The sequence below is a fragment of the Nicotiana tabacum genome, chromosome 19 (assembly GCF_000715075.1).
Source record: "Nicotiana tabacum cultivar K326 chromosome 19, ASM71507v2, whole genome shotgun sequence".
Classification (NCBI taxonomy): domain Eukaryota; kingdom Viridiplantae; phylum Streptophyta; class Magnoliopsida; order Solanales; family Solanaceae; genus Nicotiana; species Nicotiana tabacum.
Genome location: NC_134098.1, coordinates 108,186,774 through 108,208,246, shown reverse-complemented (window position 1 = coordinate 108,208,246; position 21,473 = coordinate 108,186,774). Strand labels below are relative to the sequence as shown.

At 39.9% G+C, this 21,473-nt stretch overlaps 1 pseudogene; it reads right to left on the bottom strand.

The window, feature by feature from the left end:
- Positions 1–10,527: 10,527 nt before the first annotated feature.
- LOC142173638 (ATP synthase subunit alpha, chloroplastic-like) overlaps positions 10,528–21,473 on the bottom strand; it is a 312,381-nt pseudogene continuing 301,435 nt past the window's right edge.

Sequence of the window (21,473 nt, the reverse complement as noted above, 5' to 3'; positions counted from 1 at the left end):
TCGTACGTAAAAGTACGTCGTAAGTCAGTTGATGTATGCTCGGAAATTAGATCATATTTGAAAGTACATAAAGTAAGCTAATCATGTTACCTTGGAGGTTACAAATATTTAAGATAATGAACTGCAAGCACCAAGAGGATTGGAAGGTTTAGAAGCTAAACGAATCGAAGAAAATAAGTTTCGTCGAAAGTCGACAAGTTGGGAATGTTATAACCCGTACTTTTAGGGTGATATCAGGGTGATTAACATAATAAGGAGGTGATAAAATGAGGTATTTTAGTCGTATTATAGTCGTGTGTTAAGTTTTGAAGTCAAATGAGTTAGGAAACAAAAGTCGACAAAAGTTGTCGCAAGTTACGTTCATAATTTTACTTAAATTTAGGTCTAATGTTACTAAGATTTTCTCTCAATATACTCGGAATTACGGGGTGATCCACCCACAAAATTAAATATATACGAGTCTAGTTTTCAATGCATTAAACCGTTCATCGATATGACATCGGAGTGGAGAGATACTCGTATTTTTGCGAGACTGCGCAAGTAGCTCCCTTTGGGACCCACAAGGTTGGTTGAAAATTATCTTGATATATAAAGTAGTAGCCTTCGTCTCTATGGCTCATTTCGACCCAAATCAGACCTAAAAAGTCTCTCTAGATATCCTAAATATCCTTAGGATTTTGAAGCAATTCCATCATCCGCAACTCAAAGTCAAGAGGCGAACACATCAACGTGATCCTTATGACACAGGTAAGACTTTGCCGTCCTCCTTTCTCCTTATAACTCGAGTTTTGGAAAGAGCTTCATGGATAAGGAAGCTTGAAACCTCTGTATTTTAGCTATACAAATATAATTAAGGGTGTGGATCAAAGGGAACAAGGTTTGGAAGCAAGAACACAAGAGATATGTAGGGTTTTCGTTCGTTTTCGGCATGACGCGATTTAGCTATGTTCTAGCCTTTCTTTTTGATATTTTAAGGGTCGTTCAAGGAAAATATCAGCATGTATTGTATCCTTTTATATTATTCAATTCCATATGTGAACTATGGAAGAAAATAGTTTAGGTTGGAACTTCAAAACACAACAAAAACAAAAGGAAAAATCGCTAATTTGGCATATGCCATCCGGACTTCCGTTTGTTCCGTTCCTTTGATGTTTTTATGTATATCTAACCTCCATATGATACTAATAGATTCATTTAAGATTATATAAGCTTAATTGTCATGTTTTGATGCTTAAATTATTTCTAAATCATATTTAGACTTTCATGTCACAAGTTAGCCACTATAAGTTGACATTACATTCACAATTCCGTTTTGTCTATCGTTTGACACTATTGTGGATAACTGGATCTCCTTTAATTTGATTTTATCATCTTTGCGGGGTATCCATTCCCGTGTATATTGTGGGGATTGCTGTTGTTTTTGGGGATCATCTAGTTTTAGGGGAAACATTGCCAAAATTTTTAGAAATTCGAAGAGTTGGACAAGTCTTGAGTTACTTGGTTATAAATTGATTATAAAGGGATCCTAATGAGTTAATTAACCTTAGTATCTCATGTACATACTTAGTTTCTACCTAAAATGGGGATAGACTCCTCCGTCCAACTTATGGACGACGAGCGTCAGATTATGTTTGTGATTTCGTTTATGCCTTTTTTCATAATCTCTTGAGTCCATATGATGTTGCCACATGTGTTATACCTTATACATGTTTATATTGATTATACTGGGGGGATATAGCCCATAACATGTAACGACCCAACAGGTCATTTTGTATATTTACTCTTTTCAACTATTTGAAGTCTTGAATAACTTTCTACGAGGTATTATGACTTGTGTGAATTGTTGGTTTTGATTTTAAGGTATTTCGGAGTTAGCTTGGAAGGATGAATTTTCATGTTGGAAACTTAAGTTGAAATAGTTGACCGGATATTGACTTATGAGTAAACGACCTCGGAATTTAATTTTGATGATTCCAATAGCTCCGTATGGTGATTTCGGACTTAAGAGCATGTCCGGAAAATTATTTGGAAGTCCGTAGTGGAATTAGGCTTGAAATACCGAAAATTTAATTTTGGAAAGTTTGACCAGGGGTTGACTTTTTAATATCGAGGTCGAAATCTGATTCTGGTAATTTGAATAGCTTCATTATGTCATTTATGACTTGTGTGCAAAATTTGAAGTCATTACGGATTGATTTGATATGTTTCGGCACAAGATATAGAATTTGAAAGTTCAAAGTTCATAGATTTTGATTTGAGGCACGATTCATCGTTTTGATGTTGTTTGATATGATTTGAGGCCTCGAGAAGGTCCGTGTTATGTTATGGAACTTGTTGGTATGTTCGGACGGGGTCCCGAGGGCCTCGGGTGAGTTTCGGATGCTTAACAAATCGAATTTGGATTTAGAGGAGGAGCTAAAGCAGCTAGGTTGCTGGTGTGATCGCACCTGCGCAAGAAAGGGTCGCAGGTGCGAGCTCGTGGATGCGAGGAATTAGTCGCGGAAGCAAAAAATACATAGTCTAGCCAGACACCGCGGGTGCGAAAAATTTTGCTGCGGGTGCGAAGTCCGCAGGCGCGAAGAAATCATCGCGGGTGCGAAGACCGCAGGCGCAAAGAAATCATCGCGGGTGCGAAGACCGCAGGCGCAAAGAAATCACCGCGGGTGTGAAGACCGCAAGCGCAATGAAATCACCGTGGGTGCGAAGACCGCAGGTGCGAAGAAATCACCGCGGATGCGAAAATCCTGGACAGAATGTTAAAAACAAAAGGGGTTCCGAGTTTTGCCATTTTTGGACCTTCAAGCATGGTTTTTGGGGCGATTTTGAGAGAGAATTCAAGGGAAACTTGAGGTAAGTCACTTGTGATCATTTATACTCCATAATATTGAATTATCATCGAATAATCCGACTAGATTACATATTTTTGAGGTATAAATTGGGGGTTTGAACTTAGGAATTTGAAAATAAGATTTGAAGATTTGGAGGTCGAGTTGAGGTCAGATTTTGGTAAAATTAGTATGGTTAGACTCGTGGTTGAATGAGCTTCCGAATTTTATAACTTTTATCAGATTCTGAGACGTGGGCCCCACAAGTGATTTTTGGGGCGTAATTTCGAATTTTTGGAAAATATTAGTATTTTGATATGAAATTAATTCCTATAATTTTTGTGAGCTGAATCAAATTAATTGTGACTAGATTAGAGTCATTTGAAAGTTGATACACGTAGAATGGAATTTCTGAAGCATTGCTTAGCTTGCTCGACATTGGAATTTGGTCTGTTCGAGGCAAGTAACTCTTCTAATCTTGGAGTTGAGGGTATGAACACTGAATATATGTATTTCATGAATTGTTGGGAGGTAACGCACATGCTAGGTGACGGGCGTGCACTATAGAAATTGTGACATAATTGTTTCTATGAAATTTTGTAGTTAAATAATCTTGGCATTTTCCATGCGGTTTTATGAGTTAAAGAAATTGAACTGAAAAGTATATTAAAAATCATGTTGAGGCTATGTGCCAGTATTATTGGGACCCACAGAGGTCATATTGTTGTGAATTATTTATTTTAAATTGAAAATTTATACTCAGTCATATTCATTTCAGTGCATATCATATCTAACTCTCTGTTGTTATTTATTGATACATCATATCATCATTTTGGGCTATTCTCATGACATTGTGAGCCCATGAGAGAGAGACTGGAGAGATTGATGACTGAAGGAGGCCGAGGGCCTGATTGTGAGGATATTTTTGGGATCGGGCTGCACGCTGCAGCAGGCCATGTTGGCTTTATATATATTATTACTATTATATGGATCGGGGCTGCCCGCCTGCAGTAGGCCTTATTGGCTTATTATGGCATGTGAGTTGTCCGTGCGGATTCTGATATGATATTATAGCACGTGAGTTGTCCGTCCAGATTATAGAGCTTGGGCTGAAGGAGCCCATCCGGAGTCTGTACACACCCTAAGTGAGCGGAGGTAACTACTGAGTGCGAGTGCCGAGTGCTGAGTGACTGGGAGGCATGAGAGATGGAGAGGTATGCCCGAGGGGCTGTTTATGAGTGATTGTGAGGTCTGCCCGAGGGGCTGTTTATGATTTTATCACTGAGTTGTATCGCATTAGCATGCACACATGACATATATGCATAGAGATGTATTTTCCTCATGCTGTACAACATCACATCATTAATGATTTCTCACATATTTTGACAGATAGGCATAGTGATGCATTTATTTTTACACGGGTTATCTGGAAAGAAAATGAAACATCTCATTTATTATTGAAAAGATTTTGGGAGAAATTATTGTTTTCAAACGTATTCATATTTTGACAACTTCGGCAAACGATTTGGGTTTTCGCTGATGTACTTGAAAGGAAGAACTATTATTTTTGAAATCATGATTTGGCTGAGCATTTTATCTCTGAGTTACTTCTGGTATTATTTGCTTTATGTTGTTATGGACTGTTGTGAACTAGTGGTTTTGGCCCCGACCTTGGTAGAAGCTCGTCACTACTTTCAACATAAGGCTAGGTTTGTTACTTACTCAGTACATGGGGTCAGTTGTACTGATACTACACTTCTGCACATTGCATGCAGATATTGGCTGTTGTTGTTGTTGTGCTCGATGGTTGCGGGATTTGAAGATGTATCTGCGTTCCTGTTGTAGCTGCCTCTTGTTCATGGTAGCCTTATATTTATAAAAGCTCTATTTATGTATTATTCAAACAGACTATGTATTTATTTCATTTCCGCTTTGTATACTCTATTCTTAGAAGCTCATGATTTGTACTACCAGTTATTGATGAATGTATAAGATTAAGATCTTTATTCACTTAAATTGCTTTAATAATTGTTATTGGAATTGGATAATTGAAAGTTGGCTTACCTAGCGGGTTGGGTTAGTTGTCATCACGACTAGTTGGATTTTGGGTCGTGACATAACACCAGCGAGGCCTATTTATTATATGCTGAGGGAGATAGCCCATAACGCCAGCGAGTCCTAGGGTGTCTATAAGCCGTGTCTAGTAGAGTCTTGTTCAGGAGTATGTTGCGCGCTATACTTATGAACATGAGGCTACAGGGCATTATAGGATAGTTGTCCTTCCTTCTTCTCTAGATCGTACGATAGAGCTATGTTATAAGAATTTAGCCTTCTAACAAAATGCTTTATATGCAGTGATACCGCTGAAGAGACTCACAGCTACCCAGAAGGGCAAAGTTGTTGCCGACGAGGGTACTAGTAGAGTACTTGATAAGTGGGGATTTTGACTACTTATTAGTGCCTTTTAGCTTTCGTTGTAGTCCAAAAGTGCTTAACTATATTCCCGAAAACTGATGAAATATGCTTAATTGCAGGAGTATTATAAAATGAGCCACTAAGATGAAAGCCAACTCAAGAAGGAGTAACCTGAACTCAAGGACAAAAATCAGGTACAGAAGCTCAAGTGCAGACCACAGATTTTCATCTGTGATCGCAGAATGTGAAGGAAATTTAATAGAGTCCAAGTGCAAAGTGCGAACCGCACAATTATTGTGCGACCGCAGAAGCTATGCAAGAGCTAAAGTTCAGAGAGTCTCATTTCAAGCTCAAAAAGAAATATGGACCGCACAATAATTGTGCAGCCGCACTAAGAAATGCGCGGTCCGCATAAGAGCCCTGTGCGGACGCACCAAGAATTGTGCGGACCGTAGAATATGAGAGATGCGTCCGCAATCCAGAATCGTGCCGCAGAGTCAACTCCTGTCAAGACTGAAGAGAAGTGCGGACCGCACATGGAATTGTGCGGCCCAGAACCTCCGAAAGGACATTTTTGTCCGAAAATTCTATCTTTGTATAAATAGACTAGTTTCACGAAAATAGGTTAAGTTTGGAATATTGAAAGTCCTGTAGCAGTTTTGACTTGCCTCTTTAGGTAACTTTAGCTTACTTTGGTGATTTAACATTGGATTTTTATTTTTTAATCTTGCAATATGAGTTTTATCATATTTTCTTCTTTATTTTCTTCTATACCCATTATGAGTAGCTAGATTTCTAACTAGGGTTATGACCCAACCCTAGTGTGTAAACCTAATGGGTATTTGATTTATAGCTTGTTTATGGTTGGGCGTTTATTTTTAGCCTTGTTCTTGCTTTTAATTGAAGAATTAATGGTTGCAAATATTAGTTCATGCCTATTTGACTTGGTCTCTTCTTAAGAAAGAGAGACTTAATCTAGGAAAACTTGGCTAACAAGAATTTGGGATAAAACCAAGAGATTGATAGTCTCAATTAAAGGGTTGAACCTAGAGATAGTAAAACCCGACTTGAGTATTTTATCAACTGTTTTGTTCAATACCCATTTGGACTTGAGATAGCCAAATTGGGCAAAATCACTCTATTACCGAGAGGTATTGAGTGGGTACTTGAGTGTTGATAGCTATAATATACCCCGACCAACAAAACAAGCTTTACAGTTTACAACCAATTAGGCAAACACCTAGGTGAAGGTCATAGCCCTAGGCCTTTTATATTATTTAAAAACAACAACAAAAACAATTTCTTAGTTTTAATTATTTATCTTGTAATCTTAGTTTAAACTAGACCTAGAATCAACCAAACCTTGTGGAAGTGTAATTTAAGATAGTTTAATCTCATTCACCACAATATATACCTCTAAATCTGATTCATATATCTCCCTGTGGAATTCGACATTGACTCTCTATTGGGTATTACTATTGCATCGACCATTTCATAACCTCAAATAGAGGTGTGACTTGGACGAAATCAATTTTTGGCACCGTTACCTTATAAGCAAGAAAGATTCCAAAGCCCGGTTGATGAGATGGGTGCTTTTGTTGCAAGAGTTTGACCTAGACATCCAAGACCGAAAAGGAAGTGAAAACTAAGTGGCAAACCACTTGTCTCATTTGGAGGAGGAGGGGAGGCCGCATGATGGCCTTGGAATCAATGACTCCTTCCCCGATGAGCAACTCTTAGCCATTTCAATGAAAGAGATGCCATGGTTCGCGGATCTAGAAAATTTTCTTATGAATGGTATCATCCTGGATGATTTCTCTTCAAACTAAAGGAAGAAGCTCAAATGGGAGTGTGACCATTATTGGGATGAACTGTACCTTTTCCAAATTCGTACGGATGGAGTGATTAGAAGATGTGTACCGGAGGAGGAACAATGTGAAATTCCTAGGGCTTGTCATTCTTCGCCATATGGTGGTCACCATGGTGGACCAAGAACGGCGGCCAAAGTGTTAAGTTGTGGTTTCTATTATCCCACTCTTTACAAGGATGCAAGTGATCTCGTCAAGCGTTGTGATGAATGTCAAAGGGCCGGTGGAATCTCAAAGAAAAATAAAATGCCCCTCACCACCATTTTGGAGATTGACATTTTCGATGTGTGGGGTATCGATTTCATAGGTCACTTTGTGAGTTCTTATGGAAACACCTACATCTTGGTAGCTGTTGATTATATGTCAAAATAAGTAGAGGTCATTGCTCTACCCAAAAATGAAGCAAAAAGTGTGGTGGCATTTTTGAAGAAGAACATTTTCACAAGGTTTGGTACTCCGCGGGCTATCATAAGCGATGGGGGGTCGCATTTTTGTAACAAAGCATTTAACACCTTGCTTAGCAAGTATGGTGTCACTCATAAAGTTAAGACTCTCTATCACCCTTAAGCAAGTGGTCAAGTGGAAGTCTCCAACTGGAAGATAAGGAGTATTTTGTCCAAAACAGTGAATGCTAATCGGACGGATTGGTTAAAGAAGCTTGATGATGCACTATGGGCTTATCAGACTACTTTCAAAACTCCTATCGGGATGTCTCCATATCGGTTGGTGTTTGGCAAAGCTTGTCATCTTCCGGTGGACCTTGAGCAAAGAAGTTAAATCTTGATTGGGGTGCAGCTTCCACCTTGCGGGTTGCACATTTGAATGAATTAGATGAATTTTGGTACCATGCATATGCAAGTTCATCCTTGTACAAAGAAAGAATGAAGTATCTTCATGACAAATACATCCAAAACAGGGAATTCAAGGTGGGTGATCTTGTTTTGTTGTTCAACTCACGATTGAAGATGTTTCCTGGAAAGTTGAAATCCAAATGGAGTGGTCCCTTTGAAATTATGGGTGTGACACCTTTTGGTGCATTGGACTTAAAGAACAAAAATGATGAGATATTCCGAGTCAATGGTCACCGGGTGAAGCATTATTTGGGACAAGCTGATGATGGCCACGTGGTGGCAGTGATTCATTTGAAGTGATAGTAATATGCGTCGTGCCGCGACATTAAATTAGGCGCTTCTTGGGAGGCAACCCATGTTTCTTTTTCTTGTTCTTTTTCTTCTTCTTTAGATAGGTCTTCTTTTGTGCTAACTGGTTTTGTAGTGTGTTGCAGGAATGATTGTGCTTTACAGGGGTTGTGCTCAGAAAAATTGACTAAGCATGGAAAAAGAGCGGACCGCACATGTATTGTGCGGACCGCACAATTTTGAATTCCATAGCAGAAAGGGATCTGCGGCCGCACAACTGGAGATTAAAAAATTGCAAACTCTCTGAAGTTTGCCTGTCAGAGAAATGGCCAAAGTGCGGCCGCATAAGTAAATGTGTGGTCCGCACCAAAATCTGCGGCCACATTCAAAAATGTGCGGACCGCAGATCAACAAAGGGTAAATGTGTAACAAGTAAAGGAGTGCGGACCACACATGAAATTGTGCGGCCGCACTCATCTCTTGAACTTTTGCCCTAACCGGTCAAGTATAAATAGTAGGCTTCTCACTACCGTTGAGACTTTACGAACTCTGAATAATTAACACAAAGGCAAACACAGTGCACTCAACTGATTCACGCGTCTAACACTCATTTCATCATCTTTGATTCTTCCTTAGCATCACTACATTACTGGTATGTTCAATTCATCTTTAAATTTTTCAATTTTCTTAATTTTGTTCATAATTAGTTTAGTTATTTTTAGGCCTAATGTCAAATTCATCATGTGAGCTTAAATTTGTGTGGGTAACTTCCTATTTGCTATTTGGGGGATGAGTAAACTATGTATCATGTCTAAATTACTACTACCATGTCTAAATTGTGCGTGACTTAGAAACCCTAAGTTTACTGCTGATTGTTTTTGAATTGGGCAGTCGCACAAGGAATTGTGCGGTCCGCAGATCAGTAAGCTAGGGCATATGGTGTAAAATGATTGTGCAGACCGCACTTGAAATTGTGCGGTTCGCAGAAATTGAACCGCGGCCGCAGATCGATTTATCTATCTTCAAAGAGTTATTATTTTTGAGCTCCATTGTGCGGCCGCACTCAAAATTGTGTGGACCGCATTTCAATTGTGCGGTCACACTAAAAATTGTGCGGACCGCAGAATCACCACTGCGGCCGCACTTCCAAATTGTGTGGTCCGCACAAACCTATCTGCGGTCACACTAAAAAATGTGCGGACCGCACTTCCCCAACATGCATACTGTTTTATCTGCGACTGTCTGATATTCTTAATTTGAACTATAATTGATTCCTATTGCCATGTATTGCACACAATGGTTATATCTCGGGGATGAGGTGATATATCCAAGGGGAAGGGTGAACCCTTCCGAGGCCGAGGCAGGGGTACCCTACCACTCTCCGTGCAAAAAGTGACATCCAAAAAGGCAACCGCCGGGTGAGGTAGGGATGCAGAGCCCTCTGAATCAAGTTCATACGTCCCGTCTAGGGAAGCATCAGAGGGCAACTCTGTGGAAGAGCAGTCTGATGCCCAATCTCAGCCACAACAGTTTCAAGGGAAATTCCAGCTCCGAGATGAGCCTTCTACCTCCACAAGCACTTCTGAGGGTTCAGAAGATAACAGTCAGGGTTCAGAACCCTCATCTACTCATGCCCCGACGCACCAGTCACAGTTGTTGATGATGATGATATTCTGGATGACGGTCGAGGGGTGATACCAGAGTTGCCGGCCTTGAGAGGTCGAAGAAGAAGGAAGTTTGGGAAGACACATTTGTGAGCCTGACAGCATTCAACAGGTTCCGAGAGTGGTGGCCTCAGAGATCGCTCACACTTGAGCGTCAGTTTATTTTGAAAGACTTGGATAGGTACAATCCAAATGTGGCAAAACAGTTTCGGGAGAGAAAAGGGTGGACATGGTTCACTCAAATTGTGGTGGATGCCAATGAGCACTTAGTCCGGGAATTCTACGCCAATGTGGAGCATATCAAGAAGGGGACTAAGGTGACTAAAGTGAGGAACTTAAAAAGTACTTTTTTTATCATAGCACCCTAAACACTTATTTGGGGCTTGAGTATGTGGAACCGGTGCAGTATTTAGAGAAGTTTGCAATGGGTGATGCGGCTCGCCCTTGTCTAGCTGAGATATTGGCAGCTCCAGGACCACCACCACCATGGATCACAGCAGGGGTTCCCATTCAACGGAACACCCTCAACTTTGAAGGAAAAGGTTGGCAGACATTTGTGTGCAGTTGAATAGATCCAAGCCAGAATGAAAACAATCTCCCAGTCCCACGGGCAGTCCTAGTTGCCTCCATCATAGCCGGGTACCCAATCAATGTGGGTGCTATCATGTCGGCCAACATATCTCCGGTCATTAGGCAGGGTGACAACTCCTAACTGTATCCCAACATCATCACGGAGTATCTTATGGATGCGGGGGTGGAGTCCAAGAGCTTTGATACGAAGGTTCTGGCTAAGAAGCCCTTCACCTGGTACTCTCTAAAGGACTAGAGGCTCCCGAAGAACAAGGGTAAGTCGACTACTACCGTAGGCCAGTCTGATGAGCCGTCAGTAGTAGTTGCAGATTCAGCATCCATGCCTTCCACGGCAGCTGGGCCTTCCACCGATACAGCTGCCATGCCTCCACCTCCATCTTCAGGGCCATCAACGTCAGTTCCTTCCTCTTCTACTTATACACTTTCTGCGTTGCGAGTCTCCCATGCACTGGCGAGTCTCAACAACTGGATCCGAATCCGGTCCTTCTGACATATCTGCATCCCCATGTATAGTAAGAGTCTTTCCAACGAGGAACTTCACTATCGTATAGTTGACTCGATTCGAATGCCCTCTTAGCAATAGCATCCGTAACCGCAACTATTGAGTCTGCTGTGGGAATTAGCACTGCAGAATAGGCAGCTATTGACTCCCTCTTGATAGCTTGCTTATGTTAGAGCTATTGTGTCACTGTCCTTCTCTACTTTCTCTGCCGATACCGAAGAGGGTAACTAACCTCTTGACTAAGGGCCTTCCGGGGGGGCCCGAGCCATCAGTGAGATACCACTCTAGAAGGGCTAGAATTCTAACCTTGTGTCAGGATCTACGGGAAAAAAGGTAAATAAAGACCTTAGCCAAAAGCAAGGGATTCCCGGGGCCCGAACGAGAGTAGAGGCAGCAGGGCAGGTATTCTCAAAAAAGAAATAAACGAAAACAGGCAGGGAGGTAAGACCGAGTAAGACTAGGTTATAGCCTGCACCTCTATTGAGTAATGCCTGAGTCGCAGCATCAAGGTCTGAGCCAAATTGAGCAAGGGCGGCCACTTCGCGATATTGGGCCAATTCCAGTTTTGAACTACCGCAGACTTGTTTCATAGTTTTCAACTGAGCGGTAGACCCGACGCGACTGACAGATAAGCCGACGTTAATCGCAGGTCTAATTTTGCGATAAAAGAGCTCTGTTTCCAAACAGATTTGTCCATCAATAATGGGGATCGCATTGGTGGGAATATAGGTCGATACGTCTCCAGCTTGATACCTTACAGGCTAAAGCAGGAACAAGGAGCGCAAGCAGTCTTTAGAAGTCTAAACTAAGAAAGACTTACGAGCAGACAGCTACTGCAAAGCTGTCTGACCTATCCAGTGTTGTTGCAGCACAAACTTCTACCCCAGCATCCCAGATTCCTCCGATAGTGGAGGAAACTTTGAAGAAGATATTGGAGAATTAGAAGACCATCATGGACACTTTGGTGGCACATGGGGGAGCAATTGAGGAGCTTTGGAAGTAGGTCAAGAAGATGAGAAAATCTCAGGCTTCGAAGAAATCAGTTGATAGGTTGAGACGAGAGGTGACCAAGATAGCAGCCGCTGGAGACCTTCCGTTTGAATTACTAATGGAGATAGCTCCAGTAGTACCAGTATACCAGTAGCATCATCAGCACCAGTGGCACCAGCTGGCTAGTCTGAGGAGCCATACCTCACTGCCCACACTGCAGAGAGGCGGTGCTACAGATGTTCACCAACCCAGCTACTCCCCGAGCAGAGGATGATGAGATACAGTTGAAGGAGCCTGAGGGAGGTGATGCTGCTATGGACACGGAGACCACATAAGGAGTCCTCTCTACTCTTTCCCTTCCTTGTTTTTATTTTGTAAAGTATTGAGGACAATGCTTATTTTTATTCGGGGGGGGGGGGGGGGGGGGGGGTGGAGTTTATTTGATTTGACATTTGACATTGGCATGTAATAACTGATAACATTCTCTTTGTATTTTCATTATGTACATATTCTTCTCTCTCTCAATTAATGTATATATTTTATTTTTTCTCCTCTCATTTTGTATATTCATTTATGCTTTCAGTATTTTACTTTATAACTTCTTTATTTTGTTTTCTTAGGAATTAATGTTTAGTCTAATAGCTTCTTATTTACTGTCATGCCCCGAACCTAGGGGCGAGACCGGCACCCGGTGCCTCACCTATCCTTGCATACCAACTTGCGACTAAGGGACTCTGAACATATAATGCCATACTTTGGCCATGGGCCACATTGCAAGACAATTGCGAATGCTGACTAAACATCAATATAATGCTGGGCCGACAAGGCCGTCATAACTACTACAGCTGGCAAACCAACAAAATATACATAAAAGGCCTACAAGCCCAAAAAACTGCACTAACTGACAGGATATGTCTACAAGCCTCTACTGATGGATACATTGTGATCAGAACAAGGCCCCGACCTACTCATATCATATATACATATATACACAAGATGTACATAAAAATCTACACCAGGCAACTCCGAAGGGCATGGAGCTTACCGATCAAGCTGAACTCGGGCAACACCTAATGAGGAGGTCTACCCGTCTGTCTGTCAGAACCTGCACGCATGAAATGCAGCGCCCCTAGAAAAGGGATGTCAGTACAAAATAATGTACCGAGTATATAAGGCAATATACTGAAAGCTGAAACTGAAATGATAATATAATAATTAAAAGTAACTGGGAGTCAAAGATAATCTGAAGATATGCTCACCTGCTGATACTGACTCAACTCTCTCAATATAGTAAGTAAAATAGTTGCCCGCCCTTATAAGGCTCGGTATATATAACTACTTTGCCATAGTAGGCTCGCTCATAGGCGCTCGGCCATACTAGGCTCTGTATCTCGGCCATGCTAGGCTCGCTCATAGGCGCTCGGCCACAGTAGGCTCGGTATATAACTTACCATCTGATCAGAGCTTGCCAAATAAGGGACTGCCCATCGATTATAGCTCGATGGTAATGAAAATACTGTAATACTGTATATATAGGCTCTCTGATCTATTGACTAGAAGAAGGCAATACTCAATTAAATATGAAGTCCCGATAAGGAGAATACTGTAATTTATGAGACTAGGATAATGTATATAAATTCGAGAGTATGAACTTTTCTTTATGCCTCGATATCAAACACATGTAATTACGAGATCATGCCAAAATGAAGGAAGGGCTTAGCCATATCATACCTGAGCCGATTCTCTTGACAATTTCTCTAATACAAGTCAATTGCGACAACATGTAATCGGCAAGATCGGAGTAGGAAAGAATCCGTATGATCTTCTTGAGAAAGATTGCACCGTACTCCCTTAAACTTTCAACACCTCGCGTTGCTAAGATGCTAAGAGATCTTGTTTTGAATTTTGTTTCAAGAACATTACGTTATTAAGATGCAAACTTTTGTTTTAATTTGCTGAAGCCTTCATCTCTCACGTTATAGAGGCATCAACATCTCACTTACTAACTCAGGAAGATCTCTTATAATTTTGTGGGTTGTGGACCCCACTTATGCATGACTTGGCCACCAATAATTCCTCCGATTTTGCCACCTTTCAATGTGACTTAAGAGTCACTTAAATGATCATTTGTTGCTGTCACGTTGGGGCTTCTTAAGCTTATCCACTCATTTTCTTAATTAACTAGTTAATTTCCCACTAATCCAATAATTACCCAATTATCCACATAATTAAGAATTTATCTCAAATTACTTAAAATACTACTCACTTTTAACACACTTTGTACACCTTACTATTATGGTCATGTGGTACCTTGTATGGCACTAGTCCATAAATACCGGTTATTATAGCTCGGACCGTATTTTATCCCAAATTGTTAAATTTCAACGAAACTCATTTTCTTCGATTTTCTTACCCTTTCACCTTCACGTATTTACTTATCCCTTGTTTGAAATAGCATAATACTTATAATCCCAAAATAATCTCATTCCTGAGCTTACGTCGATTAACTTACGACAAAACTTTTACGTACAAAAATGCGGGATGTAACATCTCATTTCCAAACTTTCATCAATTTAATATATGGCGTACTTTCACATACAAAAAATATGGGGTGTAACATTATTCCCCCCTTTTGAAACATTCGTCCTCGAATGTTGACTGATGCACTTATCATTCTCATAACCCATAGCCCTCGCGAATATTTTAATATTCTCCTTTCCATTTAGGCAACTGTTCTTTGAATAAATCCAAAGGCCAGGGCATTCCCCCCTACTCTTTCTCATACCATGGCTTTCCTCCAGCTCTTAGCGAATCTCTACGCCTCACTTTATGAACATATACAAAATTATGTCAAGCTGTCCCTCTGGGCGTCATTAGCTTTACTGAGGTCTACGACCAAACTCCAGGTTACTCTCGTTGCTTATCCTATATGCATAAAGCTAAGTCTTTTAATGCTTCCTCATTACTGCTCATCTTAAGAATGCCGACCTAATCTCAGCTCATACTTTGTGACTTTTGTCCATCCATTATGATTCGCCTCAATATTGATCTACAATATACCACTGATAACTTGAAACTTCTTACGTAATACATTGCCACTAGGGCTTATGTTGCATCGAGGAATATTTGAAGTGATTTTCCTAATCCACTTAGGGGCGATGTTGTACTTCAATAATTGTATTTTATAGCATCCCAATGTGATTCACCTTACGTGGGTATTTTAATTTCATACAATCCATGAAATTCTCTTCAAATCATTACTCAATCGAAGGCTCAACCGTCATCCTTTATCTATCATAATTACACCTTTATTCTACTACCAGGGCAACATTCCATCTCTTCCAAATGCTACTAGTCTTAGATTCCTTTGAGTTCATTCAGGCTATACTGAGCTTTCTATAACTTAGAGAAGCTATCAACTATCTTGTTTTCATGGGCTTAATCCCGAGGACTCATTCGTTTCTCGTTACCTTCTCACTCACCCTTTTTTGTCCTTACTCTTATCTTCCTAAAACCTTGTCGCTCTATCATACTTTAGCTTGCGACCCATACATATCCATTTATACTACTCGCAACCTTCCTTCAACTTCCTTGTACCATAGATTTCCTTGTGTTATTCTGGAACATCAAGCGAGACATTGTATCGTCTCCAACTCTTCTTTACTCTCTTGAATAGATCTCTCGGTGCCTAGAAACCATATGCTGGAAGATATGCCACTAATGACACTGCTATCATTCATGGATACTGAATCCCAATGCTTTTAGCCCTCTATCTGAAGTATGGATTATTCACAACCTTCTACACCTCAGTATCTAGTACGTTGTTCATCTTTACCTTGCTTACCTTAAAATCTCGCATCGAATCTTCTACTCTTTCATAACCCACTTCCACATAGGTATGATTTACATCCACAACTTGAGCCGTTATAGAATATGGTTGTTGTGCTATCTCTCTTGCACCTCTCATATTAAGATTGATTTCGCTATGTTCTCAATCATGATTTCTATAATTCTTTGGGTCCAATAATCAGACTCCTAATTTACTTAGTTGATTAAACTCTTTAGTTTCCTCTTCCTTCTGATCAACCTTCATGTAGGCCTAAGCTATCTTCCAATCTGCGGCTCCTGGTATTAGTTATTACTTTATCCTTTCATGGGCGCTATGGAATATCCATGATATAATCTTCTATAAATTCAATCCTTTGTCTATGCCCTGGGCTCAATTCTTTCTTTTAACTTATACCGGAGTCTTCTACGGCTGTATGAATGTCAACATATATGCTGCATGGATAATACTCCGAACTCTTAAGTGTGTTCATAACGTAACTAACTCTGGATCATTAATCGAATAATTCTTTTTGTTCCTTCTCAACTTTCTTTAAATGCAAGCAATTGCTTTTCTTGGTTGTTCTGCCACTTGTTGCGTGCATACTTAACTTATCTTAGTGCCCATACATATTGGAATTCCATACAACTCATATAATATTGAATATCACTTCTGATTTTTACTTCCCGTCCATTAGCCATGGTAGGTGCCACTTTCTTATGGAGTGCATACAACGTTGTTGTGAGACTGCTGTTATAAGATCACTTACTCTTTAGGCCACTGAGCTTAGGTTAAAGACTTCCTCCTTACTTCCTCAGCTAGTATTTCATTGTAGTACTTAGGGAAGACCCTTTGACTCTTTTAATGTTGCAAGCTTGTTATATTGTATACCCGAAGAAGTTTTCGATGTTCTTACTCATCTATAAATATCCGTAGTTACATACCTCTGTGCACTTGTGCTCGTGCGGTTGCTTCTGAACTGAAGTTTTGACTGTCTTTCCAGTGGCATTCTCTTTTATTTCCGTAATACTCATACGATACATTTAACTACCCAACTCTTATCTGAATATTTCTCAAGGGTTCCGATGTCATATCTGCGAGACTGAATTCCCCATGTTGGAGTTCACCATGTTCATCTTGCATGATTTACTGATTTATCGGTAACCTCTTGTCTAGCCATGACTAGGCTCTTCCTGAATCAACTACTAATTACTCGTTGACCCATTCTCATATCAATATCCCGCAAAATCTTTCTTGGTTCATTTCCTTTGTCTTAACTTACCTCTCGCACTGGTTCCTTATTTATCAATAACACCCCAGGCAGGAACCCTTACTTCCTTTCCTTGATGTCGTGTTTGCATAATGTTCTGGAATCATAGCATATCTGTAGGATTTGAATAAGTGCAATTTCATCCCTTTTTCATTTTTATCGCATTCTTTCTTTACCATTCCATACTGATTTCTATTACTCTGGGGTTTAACTTTTCCTTTTGGTAATCACGTTAGAGTCACGAACTTATTTCTCGAAATGAGGATATGACTGTATGGCCTATACTCTTTTGTTGTCTTAAGGCCTATCACCTCTCGTTTCTTCCTTCACCTGACTATGGACCTTGTAATACCGTCATCTTTTTGATCTACCGTTGTTATCCATGTATCACATCTTACTCATAATACTTCCTTATCTCTCTTATCATTTCCCTACTAATATTTCTGCCATCCCCTTTCTTGTGAAAACTTCAACAAGACATTCTTTTGCTTTTAGCTCCCCTTGCTTCATTCATCGGCTCTTCGGGTTGCTCAACGTCCTCGCTCTACTAGGGACGGGAGCCACACTACGGTAATATTTATCCTATCTAGGCTTTCAGTGCCTATCTTCTGAATGTTTTTGATCATGCTAGTATTCATATCTAATTGGAATATTCTAGAGTGCACCATTTGGGTGTCTCACAAGGAGATCTATTAGCATATTTGTAATATCCTTCGTAAATGTCAACTAACACAAACAATCCATTCACTATTTTGGATTACTCTAACCCCAGCCGGATCCTGATGTCCCGTCCTTTTTTTAAACTACACCTGTTAGCCCCCATAGGGCATAACTGAGATGGGTGTGGCCAATTATACATACCTCTGTTACAATTGAAGGTAACTCAAAATGCTTATATTTCTCTTCTTGAATTGTAAATACTGATAATCTACATTAACTGGGCGTCTCGTACCCTTCTTCATCTTGCTTCTTTTAATTGTTCAAACTTGTACCTATCTTCTGAATCTCTCATTGCTTTTTTTACTATAAGAGTGGATATTCTTACCTTAAGGCTCCTTATCAAGAAGCTTACACACATGTTCGGCTGAAAACTTTGCATTTACTCATCATAAGCATGCTACAAAATCGAGTTCCTCTAACTCAATTCTTCCACAACTATCTCTCTTACCAACCGTCTTTCTGGATGTAAGTATCATTGTATTACGAATAAGATAGAGTTTAGGAAACTGAATTCTTACAACTGAGCTCTACCACATGATCTAGAGTAAGAAGAAAGAGTGAAAGTCCAAAATGCCATGTAGCCTCCTGCTTATAAGTGTGGTGCACAACACACCCATAAACAAGACTCTACTAGACAAGGCTTGTAGACTCCCTAGGACAGATTTGCTTTGATACCACTTTTTGTACTAACTGACAGGATATGTTTACAAGCCTCTACTGATAGAAATACTGTGATCGGAACAGGGCCCCGACCTACTCATATCATATATACATATATACACAAGATGTACATAAAGCTTTAGACCCGGCAACTACGAAGGGCATGGAGCTTACCAATCAAGCTGAACTCAGGCAACACCTAATGAGGAGGTCTACCTGTTTGTCTGTCAGAACCTGCACGCATGAAATGCAGCACCCCCAGAAAAGGGATGCCAGTACGAAATAATGTACTGAGTATGTAAGGAAATATACTGAAAGCTGAAACTGAAATGATAATATAATAACTGAAAGTAACTGGGAGTTAAAGATAATCTGAAGATATGCTCACCTACTGATACTGACTCAACTCTCTCAATATAGTAAGTAAAATAGTTGTCCGTCCTTATAAGGCTCGATATATATAACTGCTCTGTCGTAGTGGGATTGCTCATAGGCGCTCGGTCATACTAGGCTCTGTATCTCGGTCATGCTGGGCTCGCTCATAGGCGCTTGGCCACAGTAGGCTCAGTATATAACTTACCATCTGATCAGAGGTTGCCCAATAGGGGCTTGTCCATTTATTATAGCTAGATGGTAATGAAAATACTGTAATACTGTATATATAGGCTCTCTACTCTATTGACTAGAAGAAGACAATACTCAATTAAATATGAAGTCCCGATAAGGAGAATACTATAATTTATGAGACTAGGATAATGTATATAAATTCGGGAGTATGAACTTATCTTTATGCCTCGTTATCAAACACATGTAATTATGAGATCATGCTAAAATGAAGGAAGGGCTTAGCCTTAACATACCTGAGTCGGTTCTCTTGACAATCCCTCTAATACACGTCAATTGCGATAACATGTAATCGGCAAGATCGGAGTAAGGAAGAATCCGTATGATATTCTTGAGAAAGATTGCACTGTACTCCCTTAAACTTTCAACACCTCGCGTTGCTAAGATGCCAAGAGATCTTGTTTTGAATTTTGTTTCAAGAACATTACCTTATTAAGATGCAAACTTTTATTTTAATTTGCTGAAGCCTTCATCTCTCACGTTATAGAGGCATCAACATCTCACTTACTAACTTAGGAAGATCTCTTATAATTTTGTGGGTTGTGGACCCCACTTATGCATGACTTGGCCACCAATAATTCCTCCGATTTTGCCACCTTTCAATGTGACTTAAGAGTCACTTAAATGATCATTTGTTGCTGTCACGTTTGGGCTTCTTAAGCTTATCCACTCATTTTCTTAATTAATTAGTTAATTCCCCACTAATTCAATAATTACCCAATTATCCTCATAATTAAGAATTATCTCAAATTACTTAAAATACTACTCACTTTTAACTCACTTTGTACACCTTACTATTATGGTCATGTGGTACCTTGTATGGCACTAGTCCATAAATACCGGTTATTATAGCTCGGACCGTATTTTATCCGAAATTGTTAAATTTCAACGAAACTCATTTTCTTCGATTTGCTTACCCTCTCACCTTCACGAATTTACTTATCCCTTGATTGAAATAGTATAATACTTATAATCCCAAAATAATCTCATTTTCGAGCTTACGTTGATTAACTTACAACAAAACTTTAACGTACAAAAATACGAGATGTAACATCTCATTTCCGAGCTTTCATCAATTTATTTATGGCGTACTTTCACGTACAAAAAATATGGGGTATAACATTTACTTTAATAGCTTCATTTTAATTTAGTAGTTTCTTTTCATGTTTAAGTGATCAATAAGCCTTTGGTTTTCTTAATGCCACAATTCTTTCTAAATATGGTTTTTGGGTGAACCGGGGTGACTCTTCCCAACGATGGACGGCGTGACAATCTTCTTAAGGGATTGAGTCCGTTTTTGATGTTTAGGTGAGAACAGTAGTACTAATGAATAAGACAACCTAATTGAGTCGAACTAGAAGAGTCAAGCATGCTTTAATTGGTACCAACACACTTTACTACATGCTTATGATTAAAAACAAGTTCTTGGAAAGAAATAACTCTAGTTAGTGACCTTTTGACTCTTGTGTTAACTTAAGCAATCATCGAGTGGTTTAGTTGAACTATTAGTGATTTTCAATCTCGAATATGGTTGTTGTGGGCCCTCGACTCTATCTTCTTTAACAATCCAGCTATGTGAGAGGTGAGATGTTTTGTTGCAAGTCCAAGTACCCGTGTCTAGAACTTACCCCGAATGTATTTCTAGGTAAATTTTAAGTTTTACTTGGCTTGAGAAGTGATTGTAGGCTCTCCTTGATCCGTTTTGAAATTTTCCATGGCCCACCAATGTTGTTATCCCTACTCAACCCTTTTGAGCCTAAAACCTTCCTCATTTGATAACTATGTTATAAGCCTTTACCCATTTTGTAGCGACCCTCTCTTGGCACCCGAGCTTTCCTTAACACGAGAAACAATTGGCTAAAACATAAGTTTGGGGGATAGACGAGGAGTTTGAAAGTGGTATCAAGGTACAAAAAAGAGAAAAGAAATGAAGAAAAAGAAAGGCAAAGAAGAAAAAAAAAGAACAAAAGAAAAATGCAAAAGTAAAGTGAATAAGTTGAAGAGTTGAAGGGATTTAAAGAAAAGCAACGATGCAAAGCATGGATAAAACAAAGAAGGAGAAAATAAATATCATGACCAAGAAAGAGTGATGTTAAGTCTCTCTAGTTCCCCTAAGGAAAAAGAAAATGCCTCAAAGGGTCGGCAATTCATGAGCCAAAAAGAGAAAACGGAGTGCTTAAGGAAATATGAACCCGTTCTATTCCAACATTTCCTACCCTAGTCCAAAAGCCTTCATCCGAAAAAGCCCTACGTGATTTCAAGCCGAGTGAACTTACATTATTGGTGATTTACATGAGGGGCAAGCATACGGTACTTAGAGCCGTACTTGTGGCATTCTTTTGAGAGAGATGAGCGAGCTTTTCACAAATCCTTGACTTG